Source organism: Psittacula echo, assembly GCF_963264785.1.
Source record: "Psittacula echo genome assembly, chromosome: 17".
NCBI lineage: Eukaryota > Metazoa > Chordata > Aves > Psittaciformes > Psittacidae > Psittacula > Psittacula echo.
This window is the reverse complement of record NC_137753.1, coordinates 7,675,034-7,683,183: the sequence shown is the minus strand read 5'-3', so window position 1 is coordinate 7,683,183 and position 8,150 is coordinate 7,675,034.

Here is an 8,150-nt window from a genome sequence, read left to right as displayed (position 1 = left end):
AGGCGTTTCCCGCCTCCTGCAGCTGAGGGCTCTGAGGGGCGGGAGCCGCCGGCGGGTCCCGGCTCCCATCATCCCGCCCGCCGGGCCGGGGCTTCCTTGGCCTTGTCAATTCCGGAGCGCTGCAGCCCTACAACAACAGCTTGGGGGTGTTGGGTGAGGAGAAGCTCCCCATGACCCGGCTTCAGTGAGAGCTTGAGCCCAGAACCCCCCCGTGTGCTGGGCTGCACCCCCAGAGCGGGAGCAGCAGCTCAGGGAGGGGATCCTGCCCCTCTGCTGTGCTCTGGGGAGACCCCCCCTGCAGCCCTGATCCAGCTCTGGGGCAGCAGCACAAGAGGGACGTGGAGCTGCTGGAGCGAGGCCAGAGGAGGCCATGGAGATGCTGCGAGGGCTGGAGCAGCTCTGCTCTGGAGCCAGGCTGAGAGAGCTGGGCTGGGGCAGCCTGGAGAAGAGAAGGCTCCTGAAGGGGAGACCTGAGAGCAGCTCCAGTGCCTAAAGGGGCTGCAAGAAAGATCTGAAGAGGCTTTCTAGCAGGGCTCATTGCAACATCACAAGGGGTGATGGTTTTAAACTAAAACAAACTAGATTCAGTCTGGACTGAAGAAGAAATTCTTTACAATGAGGGTGGTGAAACACTGGCACAGGTTGCCCAGAGAGGTGATGGATGCCCCATCCCTGGAGACATTCAAGGCCAGGCTGGAAGTGGTTCTGGGCAGCTTGGTGTAGTAGATGTCCCTGCTCATTGCAGGGGGTTGGAACTGGATGAGCTTTAAGGTCCCTTCAACCCAAATCATTCTTTGATCTTTGGCCTCTTAGTTCATCCTCCTCCTGCCGCTTGTGATTTCCCCAGTGGCTGCCTTTGCTTTGCCTCAGCCTCTTTACCACCCTCCCCATCACTCTCACTAGCTTTGTAATTTACTGCCTGCCTCAATTACACCAGTTCCATGGTTGAGATCTGGCTGCAAGCTGGGAATCTCCTGTCTAAACATGCTCACAAGCCCTCACTTGCAGAAAGGATCCTGCCCTGGTGTTCCTTCACTTCACTCTTGTCTCTAGCTGCTTTACCTGGGCATCACCCACCCAGGGTGAGGATCAGCATTGCAGAGCATGACCCACGCTGGTATTACTTCAGGTCTGTGCAGAGTACACTGAGAAGTAATGAACACCAGCTCTCTTTGCATACCTCATGCTCCAGGTTTGTTTCTGTATTGTTTTGGCTAGAACTATGGGTAGGCTTTTTTATCTCACCCCCAAATCCCTCTACTTCCCCTTCACTTGAGTTTAAGGTACAAATCCTCAGTTCCCTTTCCTATTTTCTGCCATAAGCATTCTAGAAGCTGCCTCCAAACATGCCACAGAACTCTTCATCTTGCCGAAGCAGTTTTTCATCTTTGTTTTCTGCACATTGTCCTTACCTTGTGCATTGCCAACCTCTCCTTCTCCATCCTGTTTCTAAGATTTCAAGGCTGTATGGGCAGCAACACATTTATCTGGGCACTTCTTGTGATGGGAAGCCCCTCTGTGAGCACTTTTTAGAAGCACTAACATCATTCAAAGCATTGTGGAGGTGTCTTGTTTCTGTAATAGTGCCTTGGCTGGTTCTTACCTCAGCTTTTTCCCCCACTAAGGTGCCTGCTGTAGCTGTACTACACCTGAGGACATTGCTTCCCAAAGCCAAGCTGTTGTGACCAAGGCCTGGCCCTGCTCGGTGTCTTCTCCACTCCAGATTACCTCTGTGATGCTTTGCTTTCATACAGTCCTTTGTCTCCTGCACCGATCAGCCCTGGAAGCGCCTTAGCCAGATGGCTCCACTTTGCTAAACATTCCATGCAACTGCAGGAAAATGTGTTCTTTGGCCTTTCCTCCCCTTGCGGTGCCTCTCTGGCAGGAGGGGAGGGATTGGGAGGTGGAGGAGAGGGGACTGAGGGGGAATGTTCTCCTTTACTGCTGGCTTTTAAGGCTCCAAGCAGGAAAAGATGAAATCACCCCAGCTGCCCTCCCCCTGCTCACTGCAAGCCTTTGTGCAAAACCCAGCACCTGTGCTGGCTGAGCCACAGAGATGCAGAGGAGGAGAAAAGCTTTTCTTGTCTCCTTCCCTGGTTTTTACCTCAAAATCCACCCCAGAGCAGAGCTGTGGGCCCTGCACATTCCTGAACAGCCACACGCTGCCTGACCATGGTGGGCTCTTGCAAAAATACTTCATCTAGGAGAGGCAGCTGAGTCCTGCAGCAGGACCAAACCCCATTGTTCCATCTCCTCTGGCCTGGTTTTCCGCTTGTGTCATTGGTGTCTTCTTCCCCATTCCCTTGGTGCTGCATGCTGTATGCTGGTGACAGGAGTGAAGTTGTGGGGCATGGAGCTGCTGGAGTGAGTCCAGAGGAGGCTATGGAGATGCTGTGAGATGAGCTCTCAGGCAGAAGCTCTTCCCTGTGAAGGGTGCTGAGGCGCTGGCCCAGGGTGCCCAGAGAAGCTGTGGCTGCCCCATCCCTGGCAGTGTTCAAGGCCAGGTTGGACGCAGGGGCTTGGAGCAAGCTGCTCCAGTGGAAGGGGTCCCTGCCCATGGCAGGGGGTTGAAAGTGGATGACCTTTAAAGTCCCTTCTAACACAAATTAGTTTGAGATTCAGTGATACAAACAGCACAGGACAGGGAGATCCATCCCCAGAGAGTCCTGCTTCAGCAGGAGGCTGCTGTCAGAGTCAATCTGTGATTGTGTAGAGCACTGTCATCATTAAATACTTATAATAAGCACTAAGCACTTTAAGTAAGCACTGAACATTTTCAGCCCCATTCCTGCCCCTCCAGGTGCTGCTCTAGGAGGATTCCAACTGCTTCATGGGTTTTTTTGTCCTGAAAACCAGTTAGCTTGATTATATCTTCCAACAGCCCTGGAGCTTTCACAGGTTTGCCTCTGGGTTGACCGTACAGCTCTGCTTGCAGTCTAAACCAGATCATTGAGAGATGTTGCTGTTGCTCCTGAGGAGTAGCTGTACAATTTGCATGGCAAGTGATTTACCATTTCCACCCTGTAGCCAGAGCAATGCTACATGTTCTGCTACACACATGAAACCTGTTGTGCTTCTGGTTTAAATGCATCTGGTCACAGCAACTCCAACCCAGGGGCTGCTGTTGTTAAATTTCATACCCTACATCAACACATAATTTCCCCATTTGCCACCTTTTTTTACTTAAAATGAATGCTTTTTATTTAATAAGCACTGCTCCTGCGTTACTTAACAGCTACCTGCCATATATGTTACAAAGCACAGATTATTATTACCTTTTTTATTACTTTTGCCCCATTATGCATGTTATATGATGAAATCAGCTTCTGCTGATACGTTCTCATCCCACTTGCTATATTGCCAAATTCTGTTTTAGCAGTGACCTGTAGCTCCAAACTTCAGCTCTGGTTATATTTAGCCCTCACCTCTGGTGTTGTCACCCCAAGTTATTGGTGGGATTTTTGCCTTTCCATTCCTACCTCAACTTTTGCATCCATTTTAAAAAGCCTTTTTATACATTCTTGGTGCACAGCCCACTTGGCTCAAGGAGAATTAGAGCCTCGTTCAATTTCACCCCATGTCTGATCACCATGTCAGAGCTCCTTCCTGTTTCATCCCTAAAGCTTCCCATCCTGCTGCTGCTTATTCAGCTTCTTGTGCTTTGAAGAAAATCAAATATCCTCTGAGAAGCTTCTTACCTTTTTAGATCTGGTTATCCCTGAACACACACTGGAGGGGGGTCATTTTGGTTTGATGGGACTGTTCTTCTGCTTTGAAGCTTCCATTCAGCTGGTGCAGTGCCCAACATGAGGGGACAGTGGCTGCTGGTTTCAGCTTGACCCGGTGGGTTTGCACAGGGAGCAGTGCTGAGTTATCCCATAACCATCACAGAATGAGGACATTTAATTCGTGTGGGTCTCACTTTCCTCTTGCAGAGCCACACACAAACTTCCAGAGGCCTTTTGCTGGCAGCACGTGTATAATTAAGTGATGAAGGATTTACCTGGAAGACAGCAGGGTCACCCTTCCTGCAGTCCCACACACCGTATTTGATGCTTGAGCTGCTTTTTATCTCTGGATTTTGTCTCCTTTTACATATCCAGTAGAAATACAGACTTTTAGAAGACACAAGGTGATGCCCTTTAACCACAATTTCCCCCTATGCTGCTGATTCACTTTACCCAAGACACGTGTCTCATGATCTTACAGTTCTCTTCTAATTCATACTTACCTTTTTCAACAGCAGTCTTACTGTCAGCCCTGTAGCTCCTGTAATTCTGTGCAAAAAATCACTCCTTTTCTTCTTCCAACTCAAAAATGCACATTTCCTGCCACTTTGTGGCCTTGCAGACATCACCTTTGATCTCTTTATTCCTTATCAGCTTCCTAACAATTTCTTCTCCATGCTTTTCCCAGCATCCCAGCTGATCTCTGTGGCTGCCCCTCTAACCCTTACCCTTTAAGCTAATCTCATTAGGTTTATCTCTTCAAACCATTTCCCCTTTTCTAAGGGGTATTACTTTCACCTGCACGCTTCCCAACCCACCAACCCAGTTTTATATCAGTTCATAGCAAGTAAATAAAATGCATTAAATATACCAAAGTTTCTGGAGCAAATGGAGGATACCAATGCTGCTGGAGCTGATAGAAATTTGGAGCAGGAAAATGCTGTGGACTAAGCTGCCTCCACAAGCTGCTGCTTTTCTAGAAACACTCTAATTTGAAATAGATCCTTACTGCAGGTGCTGTCATCACTCCAAAAATTGTGAACTTTTTGTGGTGTTACAATAGTTCCGAGAAGAGAGAAACCTTTGGGTTGAGCAGGAATTTAAAGCATTTTTGGCCATGGCTCTTGTTTGAAGCCTGTGGTCAGCTCTGGTGCTCATCTCCATGGGAAATCCTGTCGACTGTCAGGCACAGCTCAGGCTCCTGCTCTAAATATCCATCTTGTGATGTTGGAGGAGGCCTGAAAGAGTTGGATGTGTTTCCTTGGAGGATGGGTAAAGCACTTGACTCCTGTTTTGCAGAGAAGGCGTACAAAGTTCCTCATGTTTGATGCTCACAGTGTATGAAACCCCCAACGCAGGGCCGTGCTTTGACCAGATCTGTGTGCTGCACCCACAGCTGTGGATCACAGCCCTGCAGAGCGTGGGTAAGGCTGGGTGCCTGCTCCCTGCTCACACCAGCTTCTGGTGAAGGTCCCAGTCCCCTGCACACTCCCACAGAAACAAGAGGTGGCAGATTATCAACATTAGGCCGACTTTAATGGCCCAGAGCTTATTCTTATTATAAGCACCAGCTTATTCTGCAGCACTTAAACAATCAATTTTCATTCACAGATGAGACCTGAATGTACCAGCTGCATCCAGTGAGGGGATCTTTTCAGTTCCCTTCCAGCTGATCTCTGCAATGCTGTGATAAAACACTTCTAATAGGGATCTGCTCCACATTCCCTAATGCTCCATACCCCTGAGCTTATTTAAACTCTGCTTCATGAGGACATTTGCTATTAACCCTTACAGGGGCTGCAACAGGACAACCCAGCATGCAAGAGACAGGCTTTATCATGCGCTCACTCAATCATACAGAGGTTTCCTACTTCAAAAGCATCGATTGCCTCCCCCAAGCCCCCTCTCCGCTTTCCAATTTGCAACCACAGCACAACCACCCCTGCAGCTGGGACAGCAACTGTGCACTTGGACAAATTCCCCTTTGGAAAGTACTGAATGGAGCAGGAGCTGGTTTGACTCCTGTTGCTGCTTCAGCACGATTTGCAGCTGGAAAGGAGGAACAGAATCTGGTGCCACGTGACCAAAGCTTTCCATGGATCACAGTTGGGCATCCCTACAGCGGCATTTAAATAAGCAGGAGTTATTTCAGCAAACCACACTCCCATGGTGGTTATCAAAGGTGGGAAGTGGAGCCACTTGGAAAACACAAGTGAAGACTACTAAGTTTCCTTGGATATTGGCAGGGATTTAGTCACGCTGCTGGAAGCTGTGTGGGTTAATCAATGTCTTGCTGTGGCTGCTTGCCCATCACTGTGGTTTTCCCGCAATGGCTCCATGTGGGTTCTCTGTCTGCAGGGCTGGGCTGGGAGCTGGGCAGCCAAGTAGGATGCTCTGGGCTGAAGCCTCCTTGTCCCCAGGTGCTATCCGATGGATGCTACAGCTTGCATATGGCTCCCAGGATGCACCAAAACGTTGCTTGGAGTTTCTATCAGCGTGAGGTGTCTTGTGCAAGGCCTCTGGATTGGCACCTTATTAAAAGAAAGCAGCATGCAAATAGCTCCTGCTGATGCTGCTTGGCTGGGGGTGCTGCTTGGTTGGCCTTGTATTGGGCAGCAGCAGAGGGCCAGCATCTCCCAAAGAGCAGAAAAGCCAAGCTCTCCCTGCTAGAGGAACTGTGTGAAGTGGGAGCTTGGTGTACTTGCCAGCCTGGACATCTCCTGATGGCTTCATCCTGACCCAGCCTCTACCACCATCACTCATCACCCTGCAGCCAACTCATCTAAAGGCAGTTCAATGCCTCAAGGGCAGAGGTGTGGGATCTAAAGGTACAGAAGTGTTCTGGTGGGTCTGATTTTGAACTTACTGTCCCCAAAGCTAAACCCTCTCACATCTGCAAAACAAATGATGCAAGGAGCACCAGGGGCACAGTGTAACAGCTCCTCTGCACAAAAGCTTCTGACAAGGCAATCAGCTGCAGGTCCCTGTGTCTGTACAAATGACTTGTGATGGAACAAAATGCAGCAGGGAACACTCAGCCACCCTTTTGGCAGCGAGATTCTGACATCTGCAATTGGTTTTAAGCGTTTTCAGGAGTTAACAAGACTGTTTAGAGGCTTTGTTTTTCCTTTATCAGAAAAAGCAATCTATAGGGTTGGTACGAAAAGCTCTGGGAGTTGTAGGAATGCAGCAATGATGAGTGTAAGTTCCTACTGGCTTAAATCCGCCTTGTGCACACTGACACCTCCTCTGCAGAAGAATCCCTTCTCCCGCTGCGTGGTCTCTTTTGTCCTGCACCAGGAAGGGCAAAACGATTTTTCCATGCACCAAGGTCTTCTCCTGGCCCTGAGGTTAAAACCTGAGCACATTAAGACAAGCAGGTGGAGTGCAACGTCCAGTATTGGGGTATTGCCGGACCTTGTGCACAGAAATGGCTGATCTGTTTCTGAAAACACTTTCCTAGAAAGAAACCGGCCTTGGGCAGACCTGGAGTGGAGATTGGCTGTCTGACTGCTTCAGGTTTGGAGGTGTTTGCAGCAATAACCAGGGATGTAAGTGGTGCATCTGCTCCTTCTTGCCTGTGCCTTTGCTAGCGCATGCAGCCTCTCACAAGAAAGGCTCTCAGGAGCAGAAATGGCTTCTACTGCAGCTCTTTCCTGCTGAGCTGCATTAACTCCCTGCCATGTTCATGAGCCTGCCCAGGAGATGTTGCTAAATGCCTTAAAGGACCAAGACTGGGAGGAAAAAAACCCAACACATTAAAAATCCTGTAGTATTCTTAGTGGAAATTTGCTGTCCTCGTGCCCAGGCGTAGCATTCACGGTAACCACAGCTCACCTGACTTACCTAAAATGAGGCTCTCACAAACCACGTTCTCACAGGAACCTAATTAATGATCCCCTTTTCTGTTTCACATACCTTCACAGATCCTCCAGGACCACAGGCCATGTGCTTAGGAGCAACAACAGCCTGTGAACCTGTGCTGATCTGGAAGGCAGCTGAAAAGCAACCACATCTCCACATGGGTGCAGGTAAGCAAGTGGCATGTGGCAGCACAAGGGGAGCAGAAAAAGCTGTTTCATATTCCAAGACTGGTGTAAGATACACTCCTTGGGATGATGTTTGTGGGAAGCTGAGCCTCAAGGTAACATACCTACAGCTGGAGTGCTCAACGTCTCTCGTGCATGAACTGCTCACAGCACTCCACATGCAACTAAACTGACAATCCTTTAGAAAACACAAAGCTTGCCATGCTGCAAACCCAACAAAGGCAAAGAGCCTTTGGATAATGCTGAAAAAAACCCTTAAAACCTTTGAAAAGTCTCTTCCTGGTGTTTGCAGGATGCTAAAAGGGCAAGTTCTCACACTCCTGGAATGTTTAACATTAAAAACAAGGAGAGGAGACTTTCTCACCTCTCCTCT